This window comes from Myotis nattereri (genome assembly GCF_964212035.1).
Source record: "Myotis nattereri genome assembly, chromosome: 6".
Lineage (NCBI taxonomy): Eukaryota > Metazoa > Chordata > Mammalia > Chiroptera > Vespertilionidae > Myotis > Myotis nattereri.
In genome coordinates, this window is record NC_138081.1 from 50,100,254 (window position 1) to 50,122,727 (window position 22,474).

At 37.2% G+C, this 22,474-nt stretch overlaps 1 pseudogene across 1 annotated transcript; it reads left to right on the top strand.

Moving 5' to 3' along the window:
• The first annotated feature begins 1,691 nt into the window (after positions 1 to 1,691).
• Positions 1,692 to 2,436, top strand: LOC308520840 (small ribosomal subunit protein eS6-like; annotated as a pseudogene). The gene has a single exon. The product of its transcript is annotated as a small ribosomal subunit protein eS6-like (transcript).
• Positions 2,437 to 22,474: the final 20,038 nt, after the last annotated feature.

Consider the following 22,474-nt stretch of genomic DNA (forward strand, 5'->3'; position numbering starts at 1 on the left):
GAAAAAGAGTATAGAGAAGCTAAATGACTTGCCCAAGGCCATGTACATCTTTGCTGTAATTCTGTACAAGAATGACTTTGGAAGAACCAGGCACCAGTTCAGACAATGCTTAATCTAATCCCCCAGCAGTTGAGACTGATGGAAAACTAAAAAAAAAGCTAAAACTAAATATTTTATAGAAAATTAACCTTGTAAGTTCATAATTTAATAAAAATGACTAGAGAAGTGCCTTTCTAAGCATTGTCTCTCACTTATAAACAAATGATGTAAGGGGAAACAACAACAATCTGTGGTTATAGCAGATACTGAAACAGCACAAAAGATGACTAACAACACAAAATGGTGTTTGAACATCTTGGTCACATAAAACTGCATAATTGTACACTGCATATACTAGTATATCATTAAAGTTATGTGATGCTTTTTTAGTATTTAATTTTAACAAAATTGAGTTTGTTTTCAACTAATAATAAATCAAACATTTATGTTAATTTAGAGATAGAATGTTAATAACCCTTTACTATTTCATCTGTATTTCACTCTAAAGACAGAAAATAAAATAGCACCCATCTCTCTTTTTATACAGCATATTACCTGCGTGCTTTATTTCAAAAACAAATCATAACAATTTTATTGCAGCTGAGAGATTAGATGTCAACTTTTTGTGTGTATCAAGATTCAGGTAAGAAATAGGTCCAGAGCTGGTGGAGTTTACAAGGAGATGGCTTCCCCAGGGCTGGTTTCACAGAATGAAGTGGCCTAAGTAAAGGTTCAATAAAGGTGGGAAAAAGAATCAGTAGTTACATAATAGTTTTAACTGAAATGTTTTAGAATTCTTGTTTACCTTGAGTAAGCAGGAAACATGAATCAAATTTGGAAAAGTAAAGGAAATACAGTATGTGATAAACATAGGATAAAGCTCATCATTATTTTTAGAATGTCAAAATACTTCTTGTTCCTCTTGATACCTTTCAAAGCCCTATGAGAACTTTATATGTAACAAAATTCAAAAAGGTTTAGGTGGGAGGAAAATCTTGAAACTCATCAAAGCTATCTCTAACTGCTGAGCACTCTGAGTTTAATAATACCACTACGTTAAATAAGAATCCTAGAAGATTTAAATTTGTTCATTCAAATATTTTGGTGTCATTAACCATTAGATGTTAATATCTAGTTAGATATGGAACTTGAAGTCTTTTTGGATTGACAGAATAAAAAAAAATAATCATGTAGATAATTAAATATTAAAAATTGTGATTAGGCTATAGAGAAAAACTTCAAGTGCTAGAAAAACATAGGACATATAAACTAATCTTGGCTGAGGAAACAGTAATTTTAGAGGCAAAGAGGAGAGAGGGATGAGGAAAGGCAGAGTGATCAAGAAAACTTTGCAGTAAAGGGAAAGCATATATGCAGGGCCTATATTTATAAGGGATCTGTTTTCGAATCATCTGGAGAATCTTAAGAGATGAGTTTGGAAAGAGTTATAAGCAGGTTGAGCCAGATTGCATGTTTAAAAGTCACTCTGTTTTCAATGAGGGCACAAGTATAAGTGAGGAGACTAGCTAGGTGCCTCCGGTAATAGTATACATGAGAGAGGATGCTATTTTAAACTAGGAGAGGGGGTAAATCCAGAAGGATTGAAAGAATTCTTTTTTTGTGGCATTTCGGAGGTGGTTGCCTGCTTCAGGATGAAGCTGAAGATCTCTTTCCCATTCACTGGCTGCCAGAAACTCATTGAAGTAAATGATGAACACAAACGTCATACCTTTTATGAGAAGCGTATAGCCACAGAAGTTGCTGCTGATGCTCTGGGTAAAGATTGGAAGGGTTGTGTGTTTCCAATCAGTAGTGGGAACGACAAACAAGGGTTCCCCACGAATCCCAATGTCTTGACCTATGGCCATGTCACTCGCTGCTGAGTAAGGGGCATTCCTGTTATAGACCAAGAAGCACTGGAGAGAGGAAAAGTACACAACTCTTCAGGGTTGCATTGTGGATGCCAATTTAAGTGTTCTCAAGTTGGTCATTGTACAATTAGGAGGAAAATATATTCCTGGCCTCACTGATATTACAGTGCCTTGTGGCATGAAGTCCAAAAGATCTAGCAGGATCTGCAAACTTTTCCATCTCTATAGAGAAGATGTTGTCTGTCAATATGTTGTGAGAAAGCCCCTCAACAAAGAGGGTCATAAATCTAGGGCCAAAGCACCTGAGATCATTATCCTATCATTCCATGTGTCCTGCAACACAAACGTTGGCTTATTGCCCTGAAGAAACAACTTTACTACAAAAAATAAGGAAGAGGCTGCAGAATATGCTAAACTTTTGGCTAAGAGAATAAATGGAGGGCAAAGGAAAAAACCAGGAACAGATTGCCAAGAGATGTAGGCTGTCCTCTCTGAGAGCTTCAAATCAGAGTCCAGTCAAAAATGAGATTTGCTAACAATAACAAATAAGAACAAACATAAAAAAGGATTGAAAGAAATTTATTTTTAATCTATATTGTACTTTTTTTGACAAAACTGGCTTCATAAAAAAATACAAATTTTCTTCCTGGAATACATGCAAAAAACAAAACAAAACAAAAAAACAAAAACAAAACTTTACAAAAAAAATCCCTAAAAATAAAAAGAAATTTTAATTCTATAAAATTAGGAAAATGGAGTTCTATTGGAAAGTTCTTCCTAACGAGAAACTAAGATGGCGGCATAGATAAACACCGGGAAATAGTCGCCTCACACAACAATTGAAAAATATCCCAAAGGACGGAGCAAACATCGTCCAGAACAACAGGAAGGCTGGCTGAGTGTAATTTCTACAACTAGAAGAAAAGAAAAGCACGCTGAGAGCCAGAGGAGCTGCGGAGGCTGAGTGCAGAGGTACAGCGGCGGCTCGCGCGCGCGGAAAGGGGGTGGCATATGAGGACGCGGCTGTCTTTTTGAATCACAAGCTCCCGACTGCTCTGAATTCCGGTTCCGGGAAGTCTCTGGGAACCCAGGACTCATACGGGGAGAGGCTGGTCTGTCAGGCGGCAGCGGGCGAACTTGAGGGCGGATTTCCCTCAGAGGTGCTTGCAGCCGTTACCAGGACACTGAGACGCGTGACTCCAGGCGCGGAGAATCAGCCATAGCTTCTTTCTCCGCCCTTTTGACTCCCTGAGACCCCACCCCACCCAGGCTGCGGCAGAGGCTTTTGCATGTGAATGTACCTAACTACAGCCCAACCAGGCAGACCCGGAACTTCCAAGAGAAGGCCCAAGGCCCCGCAGCGGCCTGCATTGCTTCACAGCTGAGCCTCTTCATGGCTCCGGCTGTGTGGCCTCAGGCAGGGGCTGAATTAGCACCTCCTTAGATCCAGGAGCCACTGTACCCAGTGGTCAGAGGGGGACCATTCTCCCACTTCAGACACAGCTGCTTCCCACAGCCAATTGGCCTGGAGGTCAATTCCTCCCAGTGATCCTACAACAACCAAGGCACCAAGAGTGCACCAAGAGTGTCCACCACAGGTAACTGGGGAGGCTGAGCCACTGGGCCCTACAGGACACCTGGCGCGCAGGGCCACTCTATCAACACAGGGAAGCAGCCAAAATGCGGAGACAAAGAAACAGGTCACAATTGGCAGAAACGGAGGAGGGCAGACGACTGGATATAGAGTTCAAGGCCACGTTTATAAGGTTTGTCAAGAATTTTATGGAAACCGCCGATAAATTTAATGAATCCCTCAAGGAGTATAGTGAGACCATGGAGGACATGAAAAAGGACCAACTAGAAATTAAGCATACACTGACTGAAATAAAGAATTTACAGAGATCCAACAGCAGACAAGAGGATCCCAAGAATCAAGTCAAAGATTTGAAATACAAAGAAACAAAAAATACCCAACCGAAAAAGAAAAAAGAAAAGAGATTCAAAAAATATGAAGATAGTGTAAGGAACCTCTGGGACAACTTCAAGCGTACCAACATCAGAATTATAGGGGTACCAGAAGGAGAGAGAGGGCAAGATATTGAAAACCTTTTTGAAGAAATGACAGAAAACTTCCCCCACCTGGTGAAAGAAATGGACTTACAAGTCCAGGAAGCGCAGAGAACCCCAAACAAAAGGAATCCAAAGAGGACCACACCAAGACACATCATAATTAAAATGCCAAGAGCAAAAGATAAAGAGAGAATCTTAAAAGCAGCAAGAGAAAGACAGTCAGTTACCTACAAGGGAGTACCCATCCGACTGTCAGCTGATTTCTCAACAGAAACCATGCAGGCCAGAAGAGAGTGGCAAGAAATATTCAAAGAGATGAATAGCAAGAACCTGCAACCAAGATTACTTTATCCAGCAAAGCTATCATTCAGAATGGAAGGTCAGATAAAGAGCTTCACGGATAAGAAAAAGCTAAAGGAGTTCATCACCACCAAACCAGCATTATATGAAATGCTGAAAGGTATTCTTTAAGAAGAGGAAGAAGAAAAAGGAACTCTTACCATTTGCCACAGCATGGATGGAACTGGAGAGCGGATAAATACCACAAGATCTCACTTATTTGTGGAATATAATGAACAACATAAACTGATGAACAAGGACTGATCCAGAGACGGAGAGGCTTTGATTGGACTGTCGGGCCTTGGAGGGAAGGTAGGGGAGGGTGGGGGCAAGGGGGAAAGATCAACCAAAGGACTTATACGCAAACATATAGGCCTAACCAATGGACACAGACAACGGGGGGGGTGAGGGGATGAGCGGGGGGGGGGGGGTAGAGGGTACACATATGTAATATCTTAATCAATAAAAAATATTAAAAAAAAATTAGGAAAATGTGACATATACTTACTATAAATTTTGAAGTACTTCCTTAAGATATTATGAATATGGAATGATATATTTTTAAAATCATGGGTGGCTTACTCCAAATTTTCATTTATAAGCAACTTTTCGCTTCTATGTTCTTTTTTCTACCAGTTTTTATGTGGGATGGAGGCAAAAACTGATGTTAGAACTGTGGATGAAAAGGGGCCACCTGCTAACCTGACTAATCAGGGTAGGCCTGCATGGCGGCCTTGCAAACACAGAGACCTTAAGTAACCATAAAGGATAGTGTGAAATTAAAACCTTTTAATTAAAGAGCTGTTTATAGTGGGTAGTCATGTCCTAGGCCAGTATCTTCCCTGACAGAGATCAACTTCCATATTTACTAAGCCTATTGTCTTTTTGCATCTAAGATAACTTCCCTTTTCCCCGACCTGTGGGCACAACAAATGGTGCCAGTATGCAGACCACAAAATCCCTCATCGTTATTGCTATTTGTTAATTGCTGACGGTTAACTATTTTACGCCCACTTGTGTAAAAGAAGCATTTTACTTTTTATCCAATCCCAGAGGTTTTCCCGCTTTGCTTTCTCCCACTCCCTAATGTATCACCAATGTGGATTTCATGTAACCCACTTACCTCTCCTCCTTTGATGGTAATTTATAAAAATAAATTCTCTGGAGCATTATCCCAATTTGTTGTGATTCTGCTTACCGGCAATTATCGACAGTTTGGCTCAAATAAACTCACAAAAATTCTGTACAGGTTTGAATGTTTTCTTACGTTAACAGAGCCAATACATTTACAAATGCATTAGAGCTCCTTTGAAAAAAAAAACAATATTAGTCACCAAGATTTGTCATTTCATCCAAAGCAGAAAGTCTAAAGTTACAAGAACTTTGTGTTGCTTCTTTCAAGTACAGCGGGTTCTCTGTCTACAAGTTGCCAGGCATCTTTCCTAAACATGAGGACTGTCTCCATAGTAGGGGGAACCTTTCTTCTCACCTCTTTTCCCTGGCTCAGTGCATCAGGACTCTACATATAGGCGTTACACATAAGCGACCAGCTACAGCTCATCATGTGAATAGAGCTGTGGTAAGATTGAACAGAGATGGTGCCCAGTAAAGAAGGCTTTTTGCATGACAACTTAAACACAGGGAAGAGCTCTGTAGAAATGAATTCTCTTCTTGAGATTGTCTTTCAGACTAATAGATGACAGAGCTGATATATGCAAATCTATATCAACCAAACTTTCAGATTAATAACTGAAATAATAATTCAGATTTACTTGGCCGTGTTTGAAGTATCTTATCTGTTTTGCTCCTCATGAAAGTGCTATGAGGAAATCAGTATTATGATGCTTATTTGATAGAAGTGAAAAATGAGGCAGAGAACAACTAAGTAAACATATATAGCCACATCCATAGCTAATGGTGGAGTAAGACACTGAATCCAGCGGTCTGGCCTGAGCCCATACTCTCCACCAATATCAGAAAACGTCTTAGTGGGGAAGGTTCAAAGGGCATCCCAGCAAAAGTAACAAAACAAAATGTGCATGTGGCGCGGAGGAGGGGAAGAGTGCAGGATAGACTGAAGTAGATTTCAAACAGTTTTTGGTAGTGGAGTGGGAGAGGAATCAATGAAAACATGAACTCAATGAAAGAAAAATCTCTTATTGGTTAGGGTTCTCCAGACAAACAGAACCAGGAAATTAATTATAGGAACTGACTTACATGATTATGGAGGCAAATTCCCACAATCTGTCTTCTGCAAGCAAGATAATCAGGGAAGCTTGTGGTATAATTTGATCCAAGGCTAAAGGCCGGAGAACCATGGGTTGGCTGATATAAATCTCTGAAAGCCTGAGACCCACTAATCCTGATGTTCTGAAGTTCGAAAAAGGGCAGAAGGTGACATCCTGGTTGAGAGAGAGTGAGTGAGTGAGAGAGAGAGAGAGAGAGAGAGAGAGAGAGAGAGAGAGAGAATGTTTGCCCTTCCCCAGCCTTTTTGTTCTATTCAGGCGTGCAACAGATTAGATGTGCCCACCACATTGGTAAGGACAGATCTCTTTACTCAGCCTACTTTAAAACAGAAATAATGTTTTACCAGCTATCTGGGTATCCATTTGCCCAATCAAGTTGATGTATAAAATTAACTATCACAGAACCAATTCAAAGATAAAAACACAAAGATTTTATTGAGAGCCAAAATTTAAGCTGACAGAGGTAATTAACAGGTTTGAACACAAAGTTTAAAATATTAAAAGCCATACTTATCAAATCAGTGCTGAAGAGGTTTGTGAGAGGCTCTTGCAGAATAGAGAAAAGATGAGAGCTTTAGAAGGATCACATTGAGGTTTGATATTCTAATAATCCTTATTTTAGTGAGGTAACAGAACAGATGATATGGCATCGAAACAATATTCAGAGATACAACAGAAAGAGGGTTCGCTGAACTGAAGAAATATCTAAATATGTAGATCTCAAGGACTTATCATACATGAGGTAAACAATATTAATAAAGATGTGTCTTTATTAAGTTTACCTATGTTATATGAAATATATACACATATGTTGACAGTTTTAAAATTTCAGGAAATAAAATATCTTATAAGTACTCTGGGAGAAAGAAAAGGAACAGATTACTTAACTAGGAAGAAAAATAAAATTGTAAAAATAAGTGTACATATTCAAGTTCTGCAGAGCCACTCTTTAAAGAACTATCTTAGACACCAGAATGATTGAGCCTTTATCCAAGGGATATCTCTTCAGAGAAATCAAAAAAATTTTGGGAAGGACAGTGTGTGACATCTCATAAATCTGGGAAGAAGAATTCTTCAAGTCTATTGCAAAAGATTTTTTGAGCCAACATTCTAGTTAGATTATCTTCTTATTTATGGGACATGCTATTCAGGCCAAATTCTAACATTCAATATTTACAGGAGGTTCCCAAGGGAGATAAGAAGGTGCTTTCTATTGTAACTAGAGCAGAGTGTGGCAGAACTGCTTTGTGTAATAAGTTTGTAAATAGGACATACAAGAAAGAAAGTAAAGACGTGTACTCACAAAACATGGAGTTGCCTATTTCCATTCTATTAAAATCAGTAGCACCTAATAAAATTGCTTACTTTATAAAATGTTTACAAATGCTTACTACACAAGGACTGACTCAAAGAAAATACTTTAAGCAAATGTTAAGTGAATCAACGTGTGCTTAGATCTATGAAGAAAATAGGAAAAGGCAACACTGAAAGGAATATATTTTCTGCTCCATCATCTTGGGCTGTGAATTTGATTCCATTGTTGATTTTCCTGATTTTTTTTTCCATCCCAAACTCACATGAGCATTCTTTAAGTTTCTATGGTTATTCTTCCTCTACTCTTTATAGATTATCTTTGGTACATATTTTTACAGCTTCCACCATTACAATTATAGACACACACACACACACACACACACACACACACAGATGAGTATGTGCTCCTTCTGATCTAAAATACCATTGGAGATTTCCATTTGAGTATTTTACTATTAAAATAATTTGTACATTTCCACAACTTCACTTTTTTGCTTTCCTTATCCCCCACCCTGTCCATAATCAACTATCTACCACACATATGCCATTAGAAACATTCCTGTTTCAATGTTTTTAAAATTATTATACATTTAAGAAAAAATCTGCAACATTTTCTTGTCCTTCTTTCCTAAAAGGAACCAAGTAAAGCAATGATTTAACTGGATTTTTTTTTTTTGTGTGTGTGTGTGTGTGTATGTGTGGGTGTTTCTTCCCATCATCACTATTTTGCATTAACCTACCATGAGATCCCTTTGGTTAGAAAAACAACTTTATGGCTTTTAGTCTCTAGGCATTCCAATGGATCTCAAAAGGACAGAGTAACCCTCTAATCCACTGTTCATTTTCCTGAACATAAAGCTAATAGAGTCTATCCCATGCATCAGGACCAAATCCCCCACCAGGCCTTCACCTGCTGGCCCCATTTTCCTTCCCAATCTACCCCATCTCAGTACTCCTTAGAAAGAAGTCTCCTTTTTGTCCCTTAAGTTCTTGTGACATTTTGACTTTATGAGACTTCTATAGGACAAAGAAGCAGCCTGCTTAGCAATGAGCTTGTCACATAGAAAGCATTTAATTAAGGCTAGCTTTTATTTTTCCTCAGAGTAGTGCTAAAAGGACTTTGATTGTTGTAGGCTTGTTTCCTCCACTGATTTGTTGCCTGAGGTCATGTCTTATATTTTACCACTATGGTTTCTTACTGAGCACATAATAGAAGTTTATTTGTTTTCAATTTCTTATTGTTATAAAAGGATCTAATTAGATGAATTTAAATGTGATTAATTTTTCGATCCTCTAGCATATAAAATTTAAAGACCTAACGGAGGTAACTTTTAATTTCCCAAATAATATTAAGTATTTGTTATAAAAATATACATATATAAAACACACGCATATATATATGCATATATATATACTATATACATGTATATACATTATAGAATATATATCATATATGTCAATATTTAATTATACATTCCCATTTAAGATTTTTCCCTTTCAATCACTTTTTATTACTATTTTCACTTAAAAAATAAATATATCTCACCCAAAATACTGAAATGTGGGTTTTGGGGTGCAGACTTCTTCTAGTGGGTTCTTGCCCTACAAAGTTTGAAGAATAAACTCACGGATTAAAGGCTTCTTTAATAAAAATTTGGCAGCTTATTGGAAGCATATACAAACTCCATTTGGGCAGTGGAGGTCCCCAAATGGGAAAAACCTGCTCTTTCTCTCTCTCTCTCTAGTGGGAAAAAAATCTAAATCCAAAATATCTGTAATCTCTCTTGTCCCCCTTTGTCTCCAGTTTATATACACTGTAGTTCTTTGTTTGAGCCTGACCCTTTCTAATTGGTCCCTTCCTTAATTTAGGACCCCTGTGTTTTCCTCATTGGTCACTCTGCTACATAGTATCAGTTTTAAAGTCCAAAGCCCATGTGGTGGTTCCCTCTTTCTCTCCCCTTATCTTGCAATATTCCTCTATCCTCTGTGAAAATGCTTCCCTCTCACTGATATCCTGTGACTTTCCCTTATCCTCTGTGAATGTATGTCTTCCTCCCCCCTTATCCTGTGGCCTTTATCCTTTTGTACAAGTAAGGTAAGCATTTTGGCCTCTCCAAGCCCCCATCTATCAATTCCTCTCTCATGGACCCTCTTTATTCCCTAAACCTGCCTATATTGTCTCTAAAAGTCCTTTCAATACATGTTTTCAAAGAAATACAGTAAAAATGGGATTAATCTTTCTTAGAGATCATAAACTAAATTCATGTCCACACTAGAATATTTTGATTTATAACTGAATTCAAAGAAATAGATCATAAACATACATTAAGTAATGAGGAAGAGTCTAAACAGATATCATAAAACTCTAAACCCTTAAAAGACTAATGACTATACAAGGCATTTCAGAGTAGATAGATATAATCATACAATTACATTGATGGGCCTTTAAAGTGCATCATAAACATTGAGAATAAAAGAAAAACAGCAAAAATATTGCATCTACAATGATTAATGAGAACCAAAAGGCACTGGAGGACAGCATTCACAATATCATTAGTATGCAAGTCAGCTTCTGAAACTAAGAAATGTAATAAAATAAGAACCATAGGCAAAATCTTTGTGAATGCTACAAAATATAAATAAAATTTTCTATTTATTTTATTTGAGGTATGTTAAGTAATTTCATTTCTCTGACTACAGTTATAAAATAAAACCATCAGCAAGTTATAAGCAGTAACATATCAAGTTATATTTGCCATCACATTTTATGCATTGTGTTGGTATCATATTTTGAATTACTAAATTAAAGAGTACAATGAACAAGTTTTATAAGTTTATTGATTTGTATAGTTTTTAAAAATGATTTTATGCAATGATGGTTAGCTATAACTTAGGAAAATGGAAAACAAATGTGTTGTTAGTGACATGTTGCATCTTGCATACCTAGTTTGATTTTAAGGAAGTCTACTAGAGTGTAAGAAAAATGCAAGTGGATCCACAGGAGAATTATATCATAATTTAATCTTTCTTCTTTACTATGTGACCTTGGGATAGTAATTTTCCTTTTCTGGGACTCATTTTCTTCATCTATAAGATGAATCCATTAGAATGGATGATCTTAGGATTGTCTTCTACACAGAATGCCTTATTCTGAAGTAGACAGTGTAGGATAGAAGTTTTGAGTTATAGAAGGTTCTTCATAAAGGATGATTATGAATTTTAAAATGTTGAGAGCTTAAGGCAGACTTAGAGAGCTTATTTATTTATTTATTTACTTATTTTTTTATTTATGGTATGTGAGAAAATGCTCACCTGTCCAAATTCAAATGATGGATTCAGAGACAGAAGTATGGCAAAAATGAGACATTGAATACACTCTTGAGAGCGGGTGTCTGTCCCACTGTACAGGCACACCTGGGGCAGGGAACATAGCCTATTTATTTAGTCCCTCCTCCGGTTCCTCACTGGCTGAGTATTATGGGGCCACCTGTTTCCTCATATGTTGCCTAGGTCTTGCTGTCTCCCATTGGGCCACTTAAAAAATTGGGCTGAGGCTTCCACCTCCCCTGTCTAGCTGAGGCAGACACCTCAGGGGCTTCCACCATGATGCTGGCACACAGTGCACAGTTCTTTGTTCCTCTTCCCTCCTCTCTACCTTCTGTTTGCCCTGGCGGAAATTCAGCAAATTCCATCAAAAGTGTCCACGCTGGCTATAGAGCACAGAGGTCCATTTCCCACAGTATGCATGATTTTTAAAAATGAGCTACATGAAAACACTTTAAAACAGAACATTTTACTTTAAATAAATGCAGATTTCATAATTCCTTTGAATAATTAGATCTGCAAATGTTGAGCACACAGTCCATCATCTGAGTTCTCAGCTTTAGATGATGGAAGAGAGTCTTTTCTTGTAAAGTGAATGTAATATTACCTACCTAGCAAGGTCACTGTGGAAAAAGAAGTAAGATTCTAAATCACTTAGCACAGTATTTAGCACTTATTAGTTCAACAAATAACATCATTATAATTTTCATGAATTAATAATAAGAAAAAGAAAAAAAACATTTGGAGTTCAAGTCTTCCATTTTTTTTTTTTTTGTAACTACTAGAGTTTTGGTTATAGAATCAATGTTACACAATACAAATGTGATTTGCTGTAGATTTGTGTTTTATTATGATTAATCTGTAATATTGAAGTAGAAACCTAATCATCAGGATAAAATTGATAACTGAACAAGGGGTACATAAGTCTTAAATCTGCATAAATATTAGAGGAAATTGTGATACTATGATAGATTTTATGAAAAGGATATAACTTTGTCAACTAAAGATCACAGGATAGTATCTCTCTTAGGTAATTATTCTCCTGGGGAGTCTGTCCCAATACCTTCAGGATTTCGTTTTAGTTTCTAATGTATAGTATTTTTTATATGATTCAATTATAAAATAAGAGAATTCTCTAGAATTTAAATATAGGAGAACAATTCATAGTTATTCAACTGTAACACCTTTTATACTTCATAAAGAGAAAATGTGAAATGGCGAAGGGTAATGGGTCAAAAGAACTTTTGAAGAGTTTCTGATGCCTGAGGACTTTTATTTCTGTGAATCATATATTGTTCCTGGTTCTTGCTTTTCTGTGTCTAATTTGCATTGTGTTCTGTGCACCTAGTTCTTGCTCCTCATCCTTCATTATCTGAGTACCAGTGCATTTTGGCATACTTCTCTCCTGCAATGCCCTTCTTTCCCTTGGATCCCCTCTATTGTGCCAAATTATGATAAGTTGAAAGAATTTAGGTGCTCCTGTTACACTGGGCAAATGAATAGCTTAAAGGAAACCACACGCCACTAATTGCCATATGCCGTGTTTTAGTTCACTATGTTATGGCCTAACAGTTCATACCATGAAACCTCTTGAGTCTCAATTGCCTGAGGTTGCTTGGCATGAACAAAAAGAACAGAGAAGCTTAAAATACCCCCTGAAAAACTCTCAAATCCACATTTTTCTAATAACCCCATGCCCTTACACTTAGTCACACCATTAAACACTTATTTTCATCTATTCTAGCATTTAATTGTCAGCTGCTTCTTTTTACTCTTTTCCCCCCATTTGGTTTTCTGGAGACATGGAGATTTATAAGAAAACAATGGAATAAATACAGCAATCTCTCACACATGGAGCATTATGAGAAGCAGAGGTGCACAACAGTTTGATTAGTCTTTCAAAAGTCCTTTACAACTAAGAAAGGGGTCACATGGCATCACTACATCAGCTTACAATAGATTTTCTTTTCTATGTATTAATGATACCTTCAAAAGATTTTTGAGAAGAATATGACTTTATAATTCAAATGTGCTATTATGAAAATTTTCTATTTAGTGATATTCCCTTGAATAAAAATTCTACAAATCAGGGTTTTTATATGTTTGATTCTCCCATGTCCTTTGAATAGTGAAAAAGGAATGGAGAAATAGTTGATGGTCCTCATGTTTGCAGTAGGCTGAAGAAAAGTGAATGCTAAATCAACACCGACACACATACCCACACATATGTACACACATGAACTAACACACAGCCATGACCTACAGAGCTTGAGTGTGAGCACCAAGATATCTGTTCATGCACAAAGCAAAAGACAGAAATTTAGAAAACAAGTAATTTGAATTCAAAGTTAATAATTTATACAACTTGATCAAATTGAAGGAAAAGTAGACAAAATCTCCATATTAGTAAACATTCTTACTGGTGATATATTTCTTATCTTAAAATCAAATAAGAACCCTTCTTTTCAAATGGCTTTGGAATATTGTAATGTTACCATATAGTAGGCCACAGGAAAACTACCAAGTCAAAGTCCAACAAAGAGACACACGTTTTCTGATAAAATTCAATGAAACAAAATGAATTATATATATATATATATATATATATATATATATATATATATACACACACACATATATATATATTCCTAATATGCAAATAGACTGAACAGCAGAACAACCGAACAACCGGTCGCTATGATGTGCACTGACCACCAGGGGCACCCGTGGAACATGGCAGGCGTGGGCAGCCGGCGTCAGATTGTGGAACATGGCGGGCATCAGCCGCGGTGGGATGGTGGAACAGGTGAGCCGGGGTGCCAGACCAAGGCAGGGCACCAGTTGCTGTCATCAGGGCTAGCCTCTGGAGGTTACTGAAAACTCTTTGCTTCCACATGCTGTGGTCCCGCTGGGCACTTGCACCTGCTGCTGGCACCAGAGCCACCGCTTGCAGCCACTGCCAGTGCCGGCCCCACTTGCACCTGCAGCTGGTGCCGGTGCCTGAACTGCCGCAGCTCACACCTGTTGCTGGTCCCTATTGCTGCCGTCAGTGGGTGGGAGCGGCTGCCAGCCCCTTCCCCCCAAGGGCATCTTCACCTCCCTCTGCTCCTGAGGGGCCATTGGGGCCGGCAGCTGCTGCTTGCACCCATTGTTAGCACCAGCCCCAATTGCTCCGCACTGTCAGCTGGTGCGAGTGGGGCCGGTGCTGTCAGCATGTGGGAGCAGTGGCAGTGGAAGCAGGGCTGCCAGCAGACAGGGGACCGGGAGCCACGGCAGGAGGGGCTGGGCAGGAACATGGAGGATGGCCGAGACCCACCTTTGTGCCCACCGCAGCTGGCCCACAGTTCCTTTCAAGGTGCACAAATTTGTGCACTGGGCCCCTAGTACAAAAATAAACAAACAAAATAAAACACATAGTTTAGGAAGAACGTAATCTCTATCATTTAAGCTATGTTTGGATTAAGAAGACTATCAAAACCTAACTTTTGATGTGTATAAAATTTATATTAAACACATTATAATTCAAAAGGTTCTTTTTGCTGTTGTTGTTTTAGAAAACCTTTTCCAAGTAAAAACCAAAATTCAGAAAATTTAGGTTAAAAAGAATTTTAGCTACATGGAAACCAAAGTTTTTAAATTAAATATTTAAATACATACATACATAAAGTCAAAACATAAATGACATCCTGGCCAAGTGGGTCAGTTGATTGGGACATCGTCTGGTACACCAAACAATTTCAAATTTGATTCCTTATCAGGGTACATACTTAGGTTGTGGGTTTAATCCCCATCAGGAGGCAACCAGTAAGTTTCTCACATTGATGTTTCCCTCACTCTCTCTCTAAAAAAATCAATAAAGTTGAGATAAAAGCAAACACAAATGACAAACTAGGAGATATTAATGTAATACATAAATGTATCATATAAGGTCTTTTAAGTAGTAAGAAAATCAACACACAAATTAAATAATGAGAAAATAATATGAGCAAGCAGTTCATGAGTAAGAAAATAGGAATGGCTTATAAACATACAAAAATAAACCTAATTTAGTCATAAGTTTAAAATGCAACTTAAAGTCACAAGACTAGTAAATTTTATTTGTCCATTTGACAAAGATTATAATACCTTATAACTATTAATAATATGTGTATGCCCTAGGTGGTAATAAAAAAGGAATCTAAAGCCTCCGGTAAGTATATCTATAACAGTCAAGCTTTGGTGTAACAATTCATTATTATAATTTATCTTGAAACTATGCACGTGCAAATATACATTTGTACATTGATATACCATCTAAAAATTATTTTTAACTGTCATCAATGAGACTAGGTTTGGGGGAAAGAGGGAGATTCTAGTGTATTCTTGGTTACCAGTTTAAATGTTTTTTTATTTTTTATAAGTGACTGCTGTATTGTCAGGATATAAATACAAAATTAAATGAAGCATATACACAAGTCAGGAAAAAAAGAGTAAACAATAACTGCATTTTGTGTGTGTGACAAACATTGAAAGAGCATATATGCAATGGATTTCAGGGTAAAGGTTAGGTCAATGTAAACTCTGACTTGACCAGGCAGTGGGAAATGGGCTCATCAATTGGAGTAGCTGAATGGAAATGGAATTTCACAAGCTATTTAAATAATGTGAGAAAAATTGGAACATTCTTCTCCTCACCAAAGTACATGTACAAACACACACACACTTATGATGTTTTAAGCACAGAAAAGACATTTAATCCAAATTAATGAACAAATATTTATAAAATCATCTTTTGTGAGAAGCTAAAAAGATGTCATTCAAATAAGAGAAGAATGTGATTAGACGCCTTCCTTTACTCTGCCCATGTTTAAACAAGAAACAAGAATGACTGAAGTTGACTAATACTGGCCAAGAGGATTTCCCATGCTAAACAAGCCTCTGACAAATGGCATATCTCTCAAGGTAGATAAATCTAGATCCAACGTTAGCAGGCTCAAAAACCATCAGCCCATCTTTATCTTTAATGGTTCCTATATTCACCAGGAATGTGATTTTATTCAGTTGAATGCATTTAAATGATAAACAAATAGGCATGAACTGAATCTTAAAAGAAAAGAGCAAAACAAAAAAAGAATCATTCTTGATTTTTTTATGTAACATATTATTTTCTTGACCTTCAAAAGAATATATGCCATATGCTTTATACACTGTAACTGCAGAGACCAAGTTCTTAGTAAATAAAAATAAAATAAAATAATGGAAATAAGATGACTTCTAATTTTTTAATTAGAGAAGCTTAGAGTTGAAATATATTTTATCTAATTGCCAGATGTTATAATTTCTCTCATTAAGAGTTATTTAGTGATGACCTACAATCTGGGCCCTACATGTTATACTATAGAACTACATGTAGCTCATATTTTATAGACTATATTTATTCCTAGATTCCAACAAATACAGAAATTCATTTTTTTAAAATATATTTTATTGATTTTTTGCAAAGAGGAAGGGAGAGGGATACAGAGTTAGAAACATCAATGAGAGAGAAACATTGATTCAGCTGCCTCTTGCAAGCCCCCTTCTGGGGATGTGCCCGCAACCCAGGTACATGCCCTTAACTGGAATCGAACCTGGGACCCTTCAGTCCGCAGGCCGACGCTCTATTCGCTGAGCGAAACCAGTTAGGGCCAAATACGGAAATTCTGAAAATATTAATAAGGTTTAACATGTGAAGTAATATAAAATTAAGGTATTAGAGTCTGTCATTTAGTGGTTCATTGATTTTCTTATTTACCTAGCCCATATCAATGTATTAATTTATACATTTAAATATTATGAGAGCTTATTACAATTTCAGTAAATAGAATCACTGTGGTTAATAACAGATCAATTCTGTCATTTGTATAATTATGCAGGCAGCCTAGGTGGAATTTCAAAAAGTGAGCATAGAGATGCATAAAAAAGAGAGAACACAAAAGATGACTAGTGGTACCGGGCAAGGAAATAAACGAAAGCAAGACTAACAGTGAAGTAATTATGTAATTTTATCAACTACTAATTTTGGAGTTGATGGAATAGCCTCCTCAATATCACTTCGTGGTGTATGTGGTCTCTGTTTCCTTAATTATAAAATGAGAATAATCATTTTTTGTTATCATTTTTTGTGAATAATCAAATAACATATTCTCAAAAATTACTTTGTAAGTATCTTATAGATATTCAATACTTTATAATAAATTTATCATCATCATCACTACTGGGAATCTCTGAATCTTCTCCCTCACTTAAAAATATGTATACTGACGACCACTGAAAGCTTAATTTATTCAGTTCAGCTGTTCCCAACTATTTCTGAGATACTCAACATGGAACAAACTTCAAATTAAACTAGTGGATTAATTTTTAAAACTTAAATAAAACCCCACAATTCCATTTTTTCCCAATTCCACTCTAAATCCTTCCTAGTCCCCAGCAAATCTTCTGAAGTCTGCTTTTCTACTTATTTGCTTCTTCATTTTTATTGATTTTGATCAAAATGAATGTCTGTTATGTTCCTTATTTCAAGAATCTATTACAAAGCCCAGAACTTCCGAAGTTTGTGAAAGATATTAACTGATGAGGAGGAATCGTACCTTTTAAATTTTTCCATATAATTGCAAAAGGAACATGTGGATCCTTTCTACAGGCCAATTGGCCTGACCTCACTTGGTTCATAGGAAGCGTAAGAGCCTAGTGCCCTTCACTGATTCTTTCTCAGCATCCCAGGAAACAAGCAGTAATTACTGAAACCATCTTCTGGTGCATTTCACACATTAAACAAAACAAAATAAAAAGACCTGATTTATATTTTCAGCACCCTCCTCTAAGATATGTAAACATAAGCTCATAGCTTTTGGACAAAAGTTCAGTCTTTGCTTTAAAATCACAAAATGGTAGGGCTGGCCAAGCGTGTGTAGCATTTTGATTCCTCTTCTTCCAGGTCACCTCTGGTAACCTCTGCCTGAGGTCCTGGCTCCGAGTCCCAGGCAGGGCTTTCCATAGCAGAATGCGCCAGTGCTGCTTTCCTGCTCCCCACCTTAACCTGTCAGGAACGATTAGGCAAGATATAAAATGTATTCTCATGTGGAGTAGGCTGCCTGCCTCAGTCCCTCAGACCTGGTGTCTCCTCCATCAGAAGCATGTTCTAGGGAGCCTCAGGTGCAGACCGTTCTGCTGGTATTTTTCCAGGGGAATATTCTGGCAGTTTTCTCTGAATTCTCCTCTTTAAAAGCTCTTTCAAGGCTCTGGATTACTTAAGAGAGAAAATTCAAGTAGATAATAATGACCTTCAACACACACTAATCCAGATTTCTATCAAGGCATATATACCCAGGCTCAAGAGTCGACTTCATCGTGTCATTATTCAAGCACTGAAACCTCTTGAGCCAGGGAATAAAGCAATGAATTTGTTGAAACATTGACTAGATTCAGACTTTCATTTTTTTTTTTTCCTAAGGAGCCTTCCTTGAATTATCCCATATCTGCCTGTCTCCCTTCATTTTCTGGGGGCTGATCTTTGACCTGATGTTTGAAATTAGAAAATGATAAAGGAGAAGGAGTGTTCTTGGCTTCTTGACCCACCCCAAAGTCAGAATAGGCTCTTTTAAGCAGTTTATGTGAATTAGAGAGTTTTGACTTTTTAACCACAGAATCTTTTCCCAGATTCTCTATAAATGGTCTGAAGCAACTTACAATTTCTTGGAAACACAAAAGCATGAAACAAAATTATTTAGTTTGTAAATGTTCTTTGTGTATATACTTCATGGACCTCAGTGCTTCCATATAGTTATGCATTGATGAGAAAAACTCTACATATTTATACATACAGTGAATGAGGCTGGAGCTGAACAGCATCAAATCATGCTTTGGTTGGAAAACTTAAATAACAATTTACTAAAAATTAAGAATAAAAAAACCCGAAATGAACTCAGAAAGCAGATAGATGTCGTGATTGCCATGTTTTTTAGTGCCTGTAAAGAAAATACTGCCACTGCTATTGTATATCCATCCTTCTTGGATGAATACTAAGCTTATTACATTTCATTCTAATATCATTGGGCTGCTGAATGATTAAGGCCGTATCTTAACATGCTGCGAATTATCACAGGAAAAGAATGTACTAGAAACTAGAAAACTTAAAGCCAGTGCTTAGATGAGCAGGAAAAAGAACTTCTCTCTCTGGGCCCTGCTTTTAAGATAGGAAGGGAGGAAGACAGAGACACAGACAGAGTCAGAGATGGAGACGAAAGAGAGGAGAGAGAGAGAAGTTATCCTGGACCCCTGCTACAGTACAGAATTGTGGTTCATGATATAATAACATCATATCTTATAAATGTAGAATTCCAGGCCCTAAGCCCTAATGATTCAGACTTTGAATATAACATCATCCACAAGTTATTCATATGTGAATTAAAATTTGAGGAGCATCATGAGATAAAGACAAGTTATATTTATTAGGAAATTAACTAGTATGTTACTCTATAGATCCACTTTTTTTTAAGTTCCTGAGACTTTAACAAAAATCTGATTGAAATTTCATAGCATCTCTCAAATCTTATACAGACAATGAAAGAAAAGGTCCCCGTTCAGTGAAAGCAGCTCCCTAAGGTCCTGGCAGTGAAATTGTGGTAAATAATGGGACCGGTTGAGAGCACATTGGGCCTCGAGGAACTAATAATGAAACTCTGAGGTTTGTCTGTTTCTCTTCATGTAGAAATTCTGTCAATATTAAAGAAGAATCCATCTAGGTTTGATTTTATTAAAGATCACCTTGTGGGAAATTGTTAATGTCCAGAGTGTTCAAGTTTTGAGTAATCAAAACACATATAATATGAAGATAGAAAACAGAATGTCAATTTATTTATTGTTTTATAATGAGAAATAAAGCCATCATCTTCATGTAGGCAAGGTCAGTCCAGTTGAATATAAAGCCAATTTATGTATTTTTAAAAGTGTTTGTAAATACCAGATCTTCCAAAAAGGAAAATGGATAACATGACAATTAGGTAGTTGAAGGAAAGTTCTTTCATTTGGATTGCTTTTGATAGTGGGGCCAGAGACACCAAAGATCAGTTTGGTCCAACTCCTTTGGACCCCTGTATCTCCGCAGAACAATTGTATGGGCACATAATACAATTTTCGTATCCTTTTACCATTTATCACTGGGTTGTGCTATCATTTGTTTACACATTAATTTAGTTCCTCCATAGATATCCTATATACTTTTCAAAGTCACAGGTTTATCTCACTAAATACAACTTAAATTTGCTTAGATCAGTACCTGCATCAAAATCACAAGGAATTTTAAATAATTCAGCTTCCTGCTCCTGCCCCAGACCCACTAAAGCAGAACCACCTGAAAAGATGCCTGGGAATCTGCATTTTAAAGACTCCTCAAATGATATGTATTTACCCAACTAAAGTTTTAAATGTATCGACTTGGATCTCTACTCTGATTTCTGAATTGCAAAAAAACTATACCTTCCAATTTAAACCTTGTTGTTTGAGGCTGGAATTTTTAGTGTAGGCCAACTTTTCCAACTAAAATTAATAGTTTAGTTTAACTCTAAGAGAACTAATTTAATTGAGGTTCTTAGGTTTTTGGGGTTCTTAAGAAAATTCTTCTTTCTTTGGACCTCAAGTAGTAAAAACAAGTATATGATCATTTTACATCATCAGAAAATTTCAAACCTGAATCTACTTCTACCTTTTTTTGTAAATGTCCACCTATTGTACATATATGATCAAATGTAATCTTTCTATACATTTCATTACCCACTGTCATAAGTAACTGCTGTACGTTAGACCCTTTCAGATGTAATATTTTAAGATTTTTACTAAAGTTTGTATGCTGAGTTATTTTGTATTCCTTTTTGTGAATTTCACTAACCAAATCTTTTTTGGGAGCCTGTCATATATCAAAAACTACACTGTGCATAAAAAATTCACTGATGACTAAAACAGGGTGCTAGCAATAAGAATTTAATGCATGATCCAATTGCTATTTGTAGCATATTCAAAGGAAAATAATTTTCTTCAAAACACAACTCTGCAAAAACTTTATTTTCATCTAATTCTAGTCAGCAAATCTTGCTAATAAGTGAGGTTACGTTGTAGCTGGTTTCAATATCTATATTTGGCAACATCTGAAGAGCTATTTTTAAAATGTCTAAAAATTATCTTTACACTAGAGACCTGGTGCATGAAATTTGTGCATGGGGGGTTGTCCCTCAGCCCAGCCTGCAGCCTCTCCAATCTGGGACCCCTTGGGGGATGTCCAGACCCCACAGGGATCGGGACTAAATCACAGTTGGACATCCCTCTCACTACCAGGATTCCTTGCTCCCAACCGCTCACCTGCCTGCCTGCCTGATTGCCCTTAACTGCTTCTGCCTGCCAACCTGATCACCCCCTAACCACTCCCCTGCCGTCCTGGTCTCCCCCAACTGACCTCCCCTGCAGGTCTGGTCAACCCCAACTGCCCTCCCCTGTCAGCCTGGTCGCCCTTAACTGCCCTCCCCTGCAGGACTGGTTGCCCCCAACTGCCCTCCCCTGCCTGCCATCTTGTGGAGGCCATCTTTGACCACATGGGGGTGACCATCGTGTGTGAGGGTGTGATGGTCAATTTGCATATTACCTCTTTATTATATAGGCTTTTGTAAGAAATGGCATGCCAGCGACCTATAAGAGAAGTACATTCCATTTACTGTGCACACTGTAAACAATCACTAATTATAAACACATGATTCTTATACCAATAGGTGACTCTTTAATGGTGAGAAACTAATGATAACCCTTGACCAGCATAACTGGTCAAGGTAAGTTCTGCTGTAGTCTGGAACTACATCTCTTGTTTCCTCTTTTCCAACCCAAGAGATCCCTGCTGAATTATTGTTTTTTGCAGGTGGGAAAGGTGAGCCTGGGAGAGAACTTGAAGACCAGATTGTGGTATGAAGAGTCATATGTATCCACTTGGGATCCTGGTTAAAGTGGATTTCATGAGAAAAGCTTGTATTCTATTGTATATCCTAATCAATCCTACTGGCGCATTCTCTCCACTCTCCCTGCAGCTTCTCTCTGGAAGCCGCGTAGGACAAGCTCAGGTTAATTACACCAGATCTAATATTCCCAAGGCAACCCAATGTGATAAAGAATACATACAGTAGAAATCCAATTATAGTTTAACACTCCATTTGATTTACTTATTTTTAAATTCTGGAAGATGTAAAACAGGTTCAATAAACTCAACAATAT